This window comes from Oryctolagus cuniculus, chromosome 1 (genome assembly GCF_051225735.1).
Source record: "Oryctolagus cuniculus isolate XC-2025 breed Fujian yellow rabbit chromosome 1, ASM5122573v1, whole genome shotgun sequence".
In the NCBI taxonomy this organism is placed as follows: domain Eukaryota; kingdom Metazoa; phylum Chordata; class Mammalia; order Lagomorpha; family Leporidae; genus Oryctolagus; species Oryctolagus cuniculus.
The window spans coordinates 35,804,294-35,817,351 of NC_142867.1; the positions used below are offsets into that span (position 1 = coordinate 35,804,294).

A 13,058-nucleotide genomic window follows, 5' to 3' on the forward strand; every position below is an offset into this window, starting at 1 on the left:
AGAGAAGCCCGAGAGAAGCCTAGAGCGGCACAGAGCCGGGCGGCCTCCGGAGGCGGAAAGGGCGCGGTGACGGGATTGGTAAATGATTCAAGACGAGGCAATAGTTGCTTCAGACGCTGGCTCGCGTTTGCCATCTCCTCTCCGAGTTTAGGTAATTGGAGAATCTCCGGGGACTTTCTCTTACGAAATACACGTGCAGCTGACTGGGATTGTCTTCGCAAAGTTACCAAACTTTTGCTCCCAAATGCGCCTAACCCCTGAAGGAGAGTGAATGAGTTAAAAGGCTTTCAAGGAAGGACCCTTGATTTAAGGGATAGAAGATCTCAGAATATATCACAACTTGCACTTTTAAAATTATGTTATAAAAATAGTTGTTACTTTGAGTAAGATGTAGGATCCAGGAAGACGCTTGTAAGTTTTCTGAGGGAAGAGACATTATCCTTTATGTAATTGTGTTGTCTGCCACCTGGAGGTGCCATTTTAAGGTGAATTTGATTCACTTGGAATCATTGTGTGCTCAAAGTGCCATAGACCGAACTTTTGACCGGTTAACTATTTTAAGGTAGGAACAGGAGGGAAACAACATCAAGAACTATTGTTTTAACCTGCCTGTGAAAAGGGAGAGACAGGCAAATAAGGTCCTAGGCCCCAGCTTGCTGGTTATGCTATGTGTCCACCTACGAAAAGGTTGGATTTTGCCATTGAGCCTATGGTTCTCTGCACCACTTTCAAACTGCTCCCCAACCAATTTTAGAACTAGGAAATAGAGAAAAACAAAAGCAGTGTGTCTCAAGAGTGTCTGCTACTAAGTAATGAGACAAGAAATATAAAATTTATTTTATAGCTGATAGACTAGTGAGAGAAAAGGGTAAACAGTTAATCAGTGTAGAGTGATAAATTCCACAATAGCAACTCGGGTTTATGAACTGGATAAAATGAGAAGCACTAAAGCAGGGGCATTCTGGAAGTAAATTAACACTTGCATTGGACTGTCAAATGAGAAACTAATTCGATGCAACAGGAAGGCTTCAAATAAACTAGTAGGCAAATTGTCGTAGAGGTAATGGATCAGGAGGCTCACAGACCAAATTAAGATTCTTGAATAATATGGCTTATTGAGCCAATTTAAATATCCAGTGAAAAGCAGAGGGAAAACACTTAGGGGTACAAACAAGTGGAATGACAATGACACCACGATCTACAACACTAGTTAAGCAGTGTTCAAATATCCTATCTGCCACATCAGAATTCTCCACTTATAAGGACTGTAGGGGAGATTTCAGCAGGGAGGAAAGTGCTTTGAAAATGGCATAGACCTGCGCTATTAGATAGATGCGGGAAAGTAGGGAGGTACTTGAAAAAGCTGATGGGAAAAGTATTACAGAAAATCTGTGCATGGATTTCAAAACATTTTTTGCATCAAAATAAACTTTATCTTTTACTTGCATTTTTAATGTAGTTTTTGGTGTACTCCGGTATGCCTGTTCACACCTGGGCTTACTAGGTAGACTGCTAACAGATACAGGTTTTATTTGCATTTCTTTGGTAGATTGTATAGGAGACTACGCTAGGAGTCACCAGTGAGTGACTGATTTAGGAGTGACATAGTTGTCATCCCAGAGATGTTGTGATTGTCCATAGATTATTTTTTCCATCCATTTTTGACTGTAAGTGAACCTCTACTCTGTCATGTTTTCTATTTATTGTAACTTTGGCATGACTTGTAGTTTACTAACTTTTGTATATTTAACACAATTCTGCCTACGTTTCACAAAGTACATGCTTACTCATAATCTATATTTAAGAAATCCTAGGAGTTTTGATTTTTTCTCATAAGCTACTAGCTTATTTACTGTCTACTGTTAACACAGCTTTCATCCAAATGTAAGACACTGCAAAGGAATTCAGTATGGCTGGAGTGGGAAGCTGGAGAGGCAAGTGGAGGGCAAAAATGCCACCCCCCTTAATATGTTATCCCTCTTAGTATTTTTTTTTTGTTTGTTCTACTTAATACTTTTGGTTGAATACTGTAATCAATACACAATTATTCTTAAGTGTTGAAATTTAACTGAAAAGTGATCGCTGTTAAATATAAGAGTGGGAATAAGAGAGGGAAGAGATGTGCAATTCGGGACATGCTCAAGCTGACTTACCTCAAATGGTAGAGTTAGAAACATACCAGGGGATTGCAATTCAATCCCATCAAGGTGGCATGTATCAATGCCATCTCACTAGTCCCAGTGATCAGTTTCTGTTCACAATTGATCATAATGAAAGGACTAAGAACCAAAGGGAGCACATAAACAAGTCTAGTACCTGCTAACACTAACCGATAGAATAAAAAAGGGAGAGAACCATCCAACATGGGAAGTGAGATACACAGCAGACCCATAGAATGGCAGATATCCTAAACAGCACTCTGGCCTCAGAATCAACCCTAAAGGTATGTGGATCTGGCTGAAAAGCCCATGAGAGTATTTCAGGCATGGAAAGCCAAGACACTCTGGCAAAACAAACAAACAAACAAACAAACAAAAAAAAACACCACCAAACACCTAAATGAAAGATCTCTGTGAGTGAGATCCCAGTGGAAAGAACAGGTCTTCAAAGAAGGAGGTACCTTTCTCTGAAGGGAGGAGAGAACCTCCACTTTGACTATGACCTTGTCTAAACAAGATAAGAGTCGGAGAACTCAAGGGGCTTCCATAGCCTTGGAAACTCATGACTGGAGCATAGGGAGATTACTGATGCCATAAACAGGAGTGTCAATTTGTAAAGTCAACAACAGGAGTCACTGTGCACTTACTCCTCATGTAGGATCTCTGTCCTTAATGTGTTGTATAATGTGAATTAATGCTATAACGAGTACTCAAACAGTATATTTCACTTTGTGTTTCTATGGGGGTGCAAACTGTTGAAATCTTTACTTAATGTATACTAAACTGATCTTCTGTAAAAAAAAAAAAAAAAAAGAAGAAATTATCAATTCCCAACTTGACTCTCACTGGGATTAAACATGACAATAGGTCTGATCTGATTTCATCATTTAAAAACTCATCTATTATTTTTCACTTTATGTTTCTGTGTGGGAGCAAACTGTTGAAATCTTTACTTAATATATGCTCAACTGATCTTCTGTATATAAAGAGAATTGAAAATGAATCTTGATGTGAATGGAAGGAGAGAGGGAGTGGGAAAGGGGAGGGTTGTGGGTGGGAGGGACGTTATGGGGGGGAAGCCATTGTAATCCGTAAGCCGTACTTTGGAAATTTATATTCATTAAATAAAAGTTAAAAAAAAATGCCACCCCCCCCTTTTTTTATTTTGACAGGTAGAGTTATAGACAGTGAGAGAGAGAGACAGAGAGAAAGGTCTTCCTTCCGTTGGTTCACTACCCAAATGGCCACCATGGCAGGTGCTGCGCTGGCCTGAAGCCAGGAGCCAGGTGCCTCTCCTGGTCTCCCATGCGGGTGCAGGAGCCCAAGCACTTGGGCCATCCTCCACTGCCCTCCCGGGCCACAGCAGAGAGCTGGACTGGAAGAGGAGCAACCAGGACTAGAACCCGGTGCCAGTATCCCTTGCCCTAATGCAGACAATTAATAATGACAGCCCAGTTAATGAAGGCACTGGCTCTGTGGAGTTAGGGATGATTCTCTTCCCTCCATGTGGAAACTTGATATTGTCTGGAGATGGTTTTGGTTTAGCCAAGTCAGTGCTATTGGCCTCTGGAGGGATCAGGACAAGGAAACTTCTAAGCATCCTAAAATGCACATGACAAGGCCTCTCAACAAAGAACTCTTTTGTCAGGGCCGGCGCCGTGGCTCACTTGGCTAATCCTCCGCCTGCGGGCACCGGAATCCCATATGGGTGCCAGTTCTAGTCCTGGTTGGTCCTCTTCCAGTCCAGCTCTCTGCTGTGGCCCGGGAAGGCAGTGGAAGTTGGCCCAAGTGCTTGGGCGCCTGCACCTGCGTGGGAAACCAGGAGGAAACACCTGGCTCCTGGCTTCGGATTGGCACAGCGCCGGCTGTAGCGGGAATTTGAGGGGTGAACCAACGGAAGGAAGACCTTTCTCTCTGTCTCTTCCTCTTAATGTCTGTAACTCTACCTGTTTAAATAAATAAATAAATAAATCTTTAAAAAAAAACCAAAGAACTGTGTTGCTCAAAGTTTTAGTAGTGTCAAGATTGAGAAACCATAAACTAAGGAAATTATAACATAGAGATACTAGAAGTTAAGGAGCATAGTTATGATTTTGTAACTGGTTAAATATAGGCAGTACAAAGTAGAGCGTGGTATTAGGGCTCCTGCTTGGGTTACTGATGGGACAAAAGAATGGGTTAGGAAGAATAGAGATAAGAAGTAAGCTGTTTTATATGGTAAGTTTGAGACATCCATGCATGTTACAGGGCTGGCATTGTGGTACAATGGGTTAAGCAGCAGCTTGCAATGGTGCAGCACTGGTTCAGGTCCTGCTACTCCACTTCTAATCCAGCTTGCTGCTAGTGTGCCTGGGAGGGCAGTAGATAATGGCCCAAGTACTTGGGCCCTGGTGACCCATGTGGGAGATCAGGATAAGATAAGGCAAATAAGATCCTGTCTGGCATTGGCCTGACTCAGAATATGCCATTTGGGGAATGAACCAGTAGATGGAAGATTGTGTGTGTGTGTGTTTGTGTCCTCTCCATGTCATTCTGCATTTCAAATGAAATAAAATATTTTATCAAAAAATATGCACAGTTGGAAGAAAGGGTCAGGAGATCAGAGTAGTTTGACCTGGAAGGTAATAGTTCTGGGAAATGTTGGTATGCAAGTGTAATTCTATCCTTGGGGGAAGGGTGGGTGGGGTGGGAAAGAGTTATCCAAGGGATAAATTTGAGTATATAAGGTAAATGAGAAAGAATGGGCTGAAAATTAATCAAAATTTCTAGACCATCATTCTGCTTTATTGAATAAAAATATCTGTGGTGGGCTTTGTGGTATATCAGGTTAACCTCTTGCTTGTGAGGGTCGCTTCATATATTAGAGGGCCAGTTTGAGTGCTGGCTACTCTGCTTCTGATTGAGCTTCCTGCTAATGTGTTTGGGAGGCAGCAGCAGATGTGTCAAGTGGTTTGGCCCTTGCCACTCATGTGGGAGACCTAGATACAGTTCTTGGCTTCTGGATTTGCCCTGGCCTAAGACCCTAGCTGTTAAAAGCATTTGTTGAGTAAACTAGGGGATGGAAGATCTCCCTCTCTCTCTCTCTCTGACTCAATAAGTTTAGAAAAAGAATGTATGTCTACCAGATCGGATTATCTGCAGAAAAGGTCAGAGAATTTGCATTTTAAGCAAGCAACTCAGGTGATTTTGCAGCAAACTAAGATTTAAGGACAATAGATTTAGGCCTCAGAAAAGTCTGAGAAGGAGCAGATAGTGATGTAGCTGGAAAAAAACTGATAAGAGCAGAGTCCCATAAAACAAGGAAAGAAAGATTTTAAAGCAAGGCTATCTCAGTAGAAGAGGTCACTGTGGGGCAGTACTAGCTATTAGAAGAACAATGTTGGTTGCATATGGAATGGTAGTTTTTTTGCTAGCAATATGAAAAAGGTAAAGAGAAGCAAGTACAGTTAAATAGAAATTAAATAGAAATGCATTCTATTTAATCCATTGTGTTTAAAATATTATCATATTAATATGTAATTACTGTAAAAAGCTAATTAGGTATATCTTTTGTCATATAAGCCTCAGAAATTTCTAGTACCTCTCAATTTGAACTAGCCACATTTCAACTATTTGGTAACAACATGTGGCTAGTGACAAATGTGTTGGATAGCATAGCTGTAGAAAGTCAAGTAAGAAAATAACAAAAGGAGGGTATTCAGGATGTCTGAATAGTGAGAAGCCTCACTGACCAAAGTCACAGGAAGATACCAGAAGAAAAAGGAAGGACCATGTTCTCAAGGGACTGACTGAAAAAAAAAAATCTTTGGAAAAGTGAAAGAGGAGAACAGAGACTCCGTGGGGCAGCAAGGAGAGAAGATAGATACTGCTGCTGTTGGCCATACTGCCAGGTACCCCTGCATTTATGTGACCGTCTCCTAGCTGGGAAATGCCATGTTGCCAAGAGGAGGTAGGAAGATGGTACCATGGCCTCCACCACCAGCAGCTTTAACTGAGGGAGAATTCCACAGTCCCTACTGACTTCAAGTCTAGCCTGGGGAGCTGACAGGGGTCTGAGCAAGTAGTTTCCTATGAAAAGGGAAGCCATGTTGCCTCCTTGTCCCCCTCAGCAAAGTGTCAAACTCAGTTTGCTGTGGTAGAGTTGCTGCTGAACTCTGTTCTGACTCAGGGGTCAGCAAGAAGTCCCACTGCTACCAGAAGTCACCAGAGCTGGAGGCAGGGTAACTTATAAGGTGAAGAGCAGACACCCTGTATCCTGTGACTGTGGGTATTCAGGGCATAAGCCCAAGAGCAAAGACAATTGCAGGTTGTAGCTGGGTTCCTGTGCTTCTGCCCAGTCTGACCACAGAGACTCAGAACTCCCTGCACATTGAGGATGGATCTCACAGTGGGGTCAGGGGACACACTATGAGTGAGTCAGTGCTATGGAGGATGCCCAAGCCTGGGTGAGTGAAGTGAGTTCACTCTAAGGGGTGTGAATCGGCTAGTTCACCCTGGCATAGGGAAAAGCTGGAACTTAGAACATACCAGTTAGCTCCAACATCCTCTCCCTCCCACTGACTGTGGCCAGAGGTGCTCTCCCACACCCATCTCTGGTATCATTCTGGATATTTGTCCTACCTACATACAGTGTCCTGAATTCTCTAGCCCCATCCAGTACACTCCCTTGGAGCTCAAGTGTAAGGCTTAGGTGCTTCACCAGACCCTAGATACGCATAAAAAAACTGTAATTAAAAAATAAATAAAACTTTAAACAAACAAAAATCTTCCAGAAGAGATGGAAATGAGATCTCCCAGATGCACAAAAATGAATGTATAAGGACAAGAAACATGTAATATGATTTCCCAAAAGGAACACAATAATAAATTAACATTGGATTGTGACGAAACAGAGATTGATGAAATGCTTGAAAAACCATTCAAAAGAATGATTATAAGCTTACTCAAAAATACATAGATTATAGTTATCTCAATAGATGCTGAGAAAACATTTAATAAAATACAACATCCTTTCATGATATAAACCTTAAAAATTGGATATAGAAGAAAGATACATCAACACAATAAAGGCAATATATAACACCCATGCTGGTATCATATTGAAAGGGGAAAAGTAAGCATTTCTGCTCAGATCCAGAACCAGACAAGGTTCTCTCACAACTGTTATTAGGACACTTTCACAACTATTATTCAATATTTTGGAAGTTTTAAGCAGACCCATTAGGCAAGAAAAAAAGAAAGGGATACAAATCGGAAAAGAGGTAGTCAAATTATCCCTGTTTGCAGATGACATTGTCCTTTATATAGGGAAACCAAAAGACTCCACTAGGAGACTAAGAAAGTTTGGCAAAGTTGTACAGTACAAAATCAGCACACAAAAATCAGTAACATTCTTATACACCAACAATATACTGGCTGAGAAACAACTTGTAAGATCAGTCCCATTCACAACTACAAAAAATTTAAATACCTTGGGATAGATTTAACAGAGCACGTATAAGATCTCCATAATGAAAGTTACAAAGCATTAATGAAAGAATAAAACACAAAAATTAAAGCAAAATCTTTTATGTTCATGGATTGGGAGAATTAATATAATTAAAATGTCCATGGTACACAAAGCAATTTATAGATTCAATGTGACCCAAATGAAAAGTCCAAGGACATTTTTCACTGAATTAGAAAAAAAAATTTTTAAATTCTTATGGAAACGTGGAAGACTGAATAGCCAAAGAAATCTTAAACAATAAAAAAAAGTTGGAGAGAATCATAATACCAGATTTCAAGACACTTCACTGTTATTGTTGTAATCAAAACAGCCTGGTACTGGCACAAAAGAACACATTTGGATTTCTGCATAATTATAGCTAGAAAATTGGGCATAATATAAAAAATTGTTTTCAGATACTAGGCAATGGATAATGCAGGATTCTGAGTGCTGATGATGTGAAATAAACAGTAATTTCTGACCCTAGCTTATTCCCTAGAGGCAGTGTCTGGGAAATGGAACAGTGTGAGGAACTATTTTGTTGTGAATAATAATTTGGATGTTAACCACAGGCCCATATGTTAGGTACTTGATCCCTAGAGACTTATGTTCTTGAATTAAGGGAAGAACTAGGTGAAATCATAGTGTGTGCAGTTGGGGCCTTGGAAATAGTAAAATTGGGTTGTTAGGTTGGAACTTTGTGATTGAATCATGGTGGATTTATAAGGAGAGAACACAGACATAAGATGAGTATGCTTCCTGTCTTGCTAGGTGATTCTTCATCTGCACACATTTTATCATCTACTACCCTCATCAAATACCAAACCAATGGGGTGCTGTGATCTTGAACTGTGAACCTCCAAAACTGTGAGCTTCTTCCTTTATAAGTAGCTTATCTTGGTTACTTTAGTTACACTAACAAAAAGATGACTAATACAGGACCCCATGTAGAAATCAGTGATTTCACTTAATGAATGAGACAGAAGTAGAAAGTTAGGGAGGCCAATGAGAAGTCTCTCAGAGGAGGAACCACACAAGGAGAGATGGCCAGACATCTGCAAAAGTGTTCCCTTATGTTTTTGGGTTGATTAATGGTCTGTGCAATCAAAGTGTGGAATTGTATGAAGCAAGGGGAGAAAACAAAAAAGCAGTAGGCCAGTTTCTATATCTTATTTGAGTGTATTTCAGAAATAATAGGGCGTTGGCACAGTGGGTTTTGCTGCTCTTTGGAGACAACAGCATCCCATGTCAGAGTGCCACATGGGTGGCAGGGACTCCATTACTTGAGCCATCACTTACTGCCTCCCAGGCTTGTATTAGGAAGAAGCTGGAATGGAGAGCAGACCCATGACTCAAATCTAAAGACTCTGATGTGGAATGCCAGCATCTTAAGTTGTGGTTTAACCTGCTGCATGCTCACTCCTGTGACTTCTATTGGTGACAAAACTATAGGCACTCTAGAAATGGTTATTAAAACTTAACAGTACGAGTGGGCACTGCTAATAATCCTGAAGTTTGTTGCTTGCATTTGTAAATAAATGAAATGCTCCATTTCATTTAGAGGCTAGGAAAAATAAAGAGCTAGCTAAATAAGGACATATTTTAAGAGCAGCATTTGGATCTAGATGAAGTTGGAGACCAAATATGCAGAGACATGAAATACGATAATGTGAAAAATTTAATTTCTCTTATGGTATATCGATGCACTTGTGTGGGACCAGTGAGGTCAGATAACTGCATTGATTCGAAGTAGAGGAGTTAGGAGTCAAGTATATGAATGAGAAGGGACAGAGTTTATGGTATTTTCCTGGCAGTCACTGTATGGTCAGAATCATGAAAAACATCATATTAGTCTGGTTTACTATACTATTCTGAAAGTCTGGCACTCTTGGTTGAGTGAGTGATATGGTTGAAATGGTAAATATTTGCAAGCAAACTAATAAAAAAAGCTACAACCGATTGTGAGAAGGAACAGAACAGGAGCTCTCAAATTCAAAACAGAAGTTAAAGAGGTAAGTCAGTATTCATATTGGAGGAATATATTTATGGTTAGAAAGTCAAGCCAGACTTTAAGATGTCAGCTGGTCATGCTCTTCCCTATGAGGAAAAGTTTCAGCTTCTCAGCAGAGATACTTAGGGATGTGGAGAGGACCTGGGAATTAGGATGGATGTGAAATACTAAGATGCAATGGGTCTTAATTGGAATGAGATGGCCTGGTACTTTAAAAGGGTTATGGAAAGTGAAGCAAGATGAATTATTATAAATTGTTTTTGTTTGTAGATTTTCATTTTGAATTTTAACATCACAGAGAATTACACAAATCCTAAGTATACAGCATAATGAGTTTTTATATCTGTATGATCATAAGTAGATTAAGAAATTACCATATCCCAGAAATCTCCTTTATGCTGCCTCCTGGTTAGTAACATCTGTTGCTAACACCATTCTAACTTTCACTATAAATTAGTTTTGCTATTTTAAACTTTGAACACTTGAATCTTGTGTATATGCTCTTTTGTATTTGACTTTTGTTGCTTAACATTATGTTTGAAATTTAGCCATGTTATTTATAATACTAGTTATTTGTCATTGCCAAATTGTATTTCTGTTACATAAAGGTGACAAAGTTTTACTTTATCTATTTTATTGTTAAAGGACATTGTGTTAATTCAAATGGGTGGTTTGACAAATAATGCTGTTATGAACAATCTTTTGGTGTTATACTTTTGTTTGAGCATGTAGTGGGGTGTGGAATTATTGGCTCACAAGAAATGTGTATGTTCAGCTTGAGTAAATATTGCCAAAAAGTTTTTCAAAGTGGGTGCATCAATTTACATTACTATTTCCACTCCTAAACTTGTTTACCAACACTTCAAATTATCCATTGTTATTGGTTTTCATTTTTGTTATTCTGCAGGGTACAAAACAATTGTTTTCTATTTTTTTAAAAAATTATTTATTTCAAAGGCAGAGTTGCAGAAAGATAGGGGGAGACAGAGATCTTCCATCTGCTGGTTCACTCCCACATGGCCACAACAACCAGGTTGAAGCCAGGAGCCTGGATCTTCCATATGGGTTGCAAGTATTTGGGCCATCTTCCACTACTTTCCCCGGTTCATTAGTAGGGAGCTGGGTTGATATTGGAGCAGTTGGGATTTTAATGGCACTCATCTAGGATGTTAGCATTGTAGGCAGCAGCTAAACTTGCTGTCCTACAATCCTGACCCCAACACATTTTTCCTAATGCTACATTGCTTTAATGACCAACTTGGGGTACAAAACAAAATTCTAAGGGTGTTCTGAAAACTCATAGTCTGTTTCTTATTTTAAAGTTTATTTAATGTGTACAAATTTTACTTATTTCATATATACAGATGTAGTAACATATGATACTTCCCATCTTATCCTACCTTCCACCCATGCTCTCCTATTCCCACTCTTAATTTTTACAAAGATCAATACTCAGTTTACTGTATACTAAAAAAAAATAACCCTACCCTAAGTAATGAGTTCAACAAATAGTATGGAGAAAAAAAACACTGTTTCTCAACAGTAGAGACAAGGCTGTAAACAATCATTGAATATCAAAATTTCAATTTCATTCCTATACATTGCATTTTAGGTACTTTATTAGTTATCACAGATCAGGGAAAACATATGGTATTGTATTTTGGGGAGTGTCTTATTTTACTAAGTATAATGGTTTCCAGTTGCATCCATTTTGTTGCAAAAGGCAGGATTTCTTTCTTTCTTTCTTTCTTTCTTTCTTTCTTTCTTTCTTTCTTTCTTTCTTTCTTTCTTTCTTTCTTTTTTGTTTTGCTACTGGGTAGTAGTTCATTGTGTGTATATATCATAATTTCTTTATCCAGTCATCAGTTGATAGACATGTATGTTCATTTCATGTCTTAGCTATTGTGAATTGAGCTGCAATGAACATTGGTATACAGATAAGTCTTTCATAGGTTGATTTCATTTTGTTTGAATAAATTCCCAGGAGTGGGATTGCTTGGTTATATGGTAGATTTATTTTCATCTTTTTTGAGTTCCTTTCCATACTGTCTTCTACAATGGCTGCACAAGTTTATATTCCAACCAAGAATGGATTAAGGAACATATTCCCCACATCCCTACCAGCAGTTATTGTTTGTTGATTTCTGTATAGCAGCCATTCTAACAGGAGTGAGGTGAAATCTCATTGTGATTTTGATTAGCATTTCTCTGATGGCTTGTGATCCTGAGCATTTTTTCATATGTCTGTTGGCATTGAATTTCCTCTTTTGAAAAATGCCCATTCAAATCCTTTGCTCATTTCTTAACTGAATTGTTTATTTTGTTGTTATTGTATTTCTTGAGCTCTTTATAGATTCTGGATGTTAATCATTTATCAGTTGCATAGTTTGCAAATATTTTTCCCATTCTGTTGGTTGCCTTTTCACTTTGAAAAGTTTTTCTTTTTCAGTGCAGAATCGCTTAGGCTTGATGTAATCTCATTGTCTATTTTTATTTCGATTATCTCTGCTTCTGGGACCTTTTCCAAGAAGTCTTTGCATTTGCCAATGTCTTGCAGAGTTTCCTCAATGTTCTCTAGTAATTTGATGGTATTGGGTCATACATTTAGGTCCTTGAAAGAATTTTTGCAAAGGGTGTAAGGTAGGGATCTTGTTTGTTTCATACTTCTGCATGTGGAGATCGAATTTTCCAACCACCATTTGTTGAAGAGGTGAGCTTCTCCAGAGATTGATTTTAGCTCCTTTGTCAAAGATAACTTGGTTGTATATGTGTAGATTGATTTCTGGAATTTCCATTCTGTTCCATGTCTATTTTTTTTTTTTTTTTTTTTTTGCCAATACCAAGCTGTTTTGATTATAACTGCTCTGTAGTATGTCTTGAAATCTGGTATTGTGTTGCCTCCGGCTTTGTTTTTGTTGTATAAGATTGCTTTAGCTATTTGTGGGTCTCTTGTGTTTCCACATGAATTTTAGCATTGTTTTTTCTAGATATGAGAAGAATGTTCTTGGCATTTTGGTTGTGATGGCCTTGAATCTATAAGCTGCTTTTGGTAGTTTGGACATTTTTATGATACTGATTCTTCCAATCCATGAACATGGAATATTTATCAATTTTTGTCTTGTATTTATTTATTTATTTAATGTTTTATAATTTTCATTGTAGAGATCTTTCACTGCCTTGATTAAATTTATTCCAAGGTATTTAAACTTTTTTGTAGGTATTGTGAAAGGGACTGATCTTAGAAGTTGTTTCTTAACCATGGCATTGTCTGTGTATACAGAGACTGTTGATTTTTGTGTGTTGATTTTATATTCTGCCACTTTACTGAACTCCGTTAAGAGTTCCCAATAGTCTCTTAGTGGAGTCTTTTGGGTCTCCTATATATGGAATCATGTCATCT

General features: G+C 38.7%; 1 long non-coding RNA gene across 1 annotated transcript in view; it reads left to right on the top strand.

Annotated features, from left to right (window-relative positions):
- The first annotated feature begins 23 nt into the window (after positions 1–23).
- The window catches only part of LOC149128359 (uncharacterized), a 48,326-nt gene continuing 35,291 nt past the window's right edge, over positions 24–13,058 (top strand). The window contains exon 1 of the long non-coding RNA XR_016218044.1: positions 24–151. This is a non-coding gene — a long non-coding RNA (uncharacterized LOC149128359). The remainder of the gene's footprint in view (positions 152–13,058) is intronic.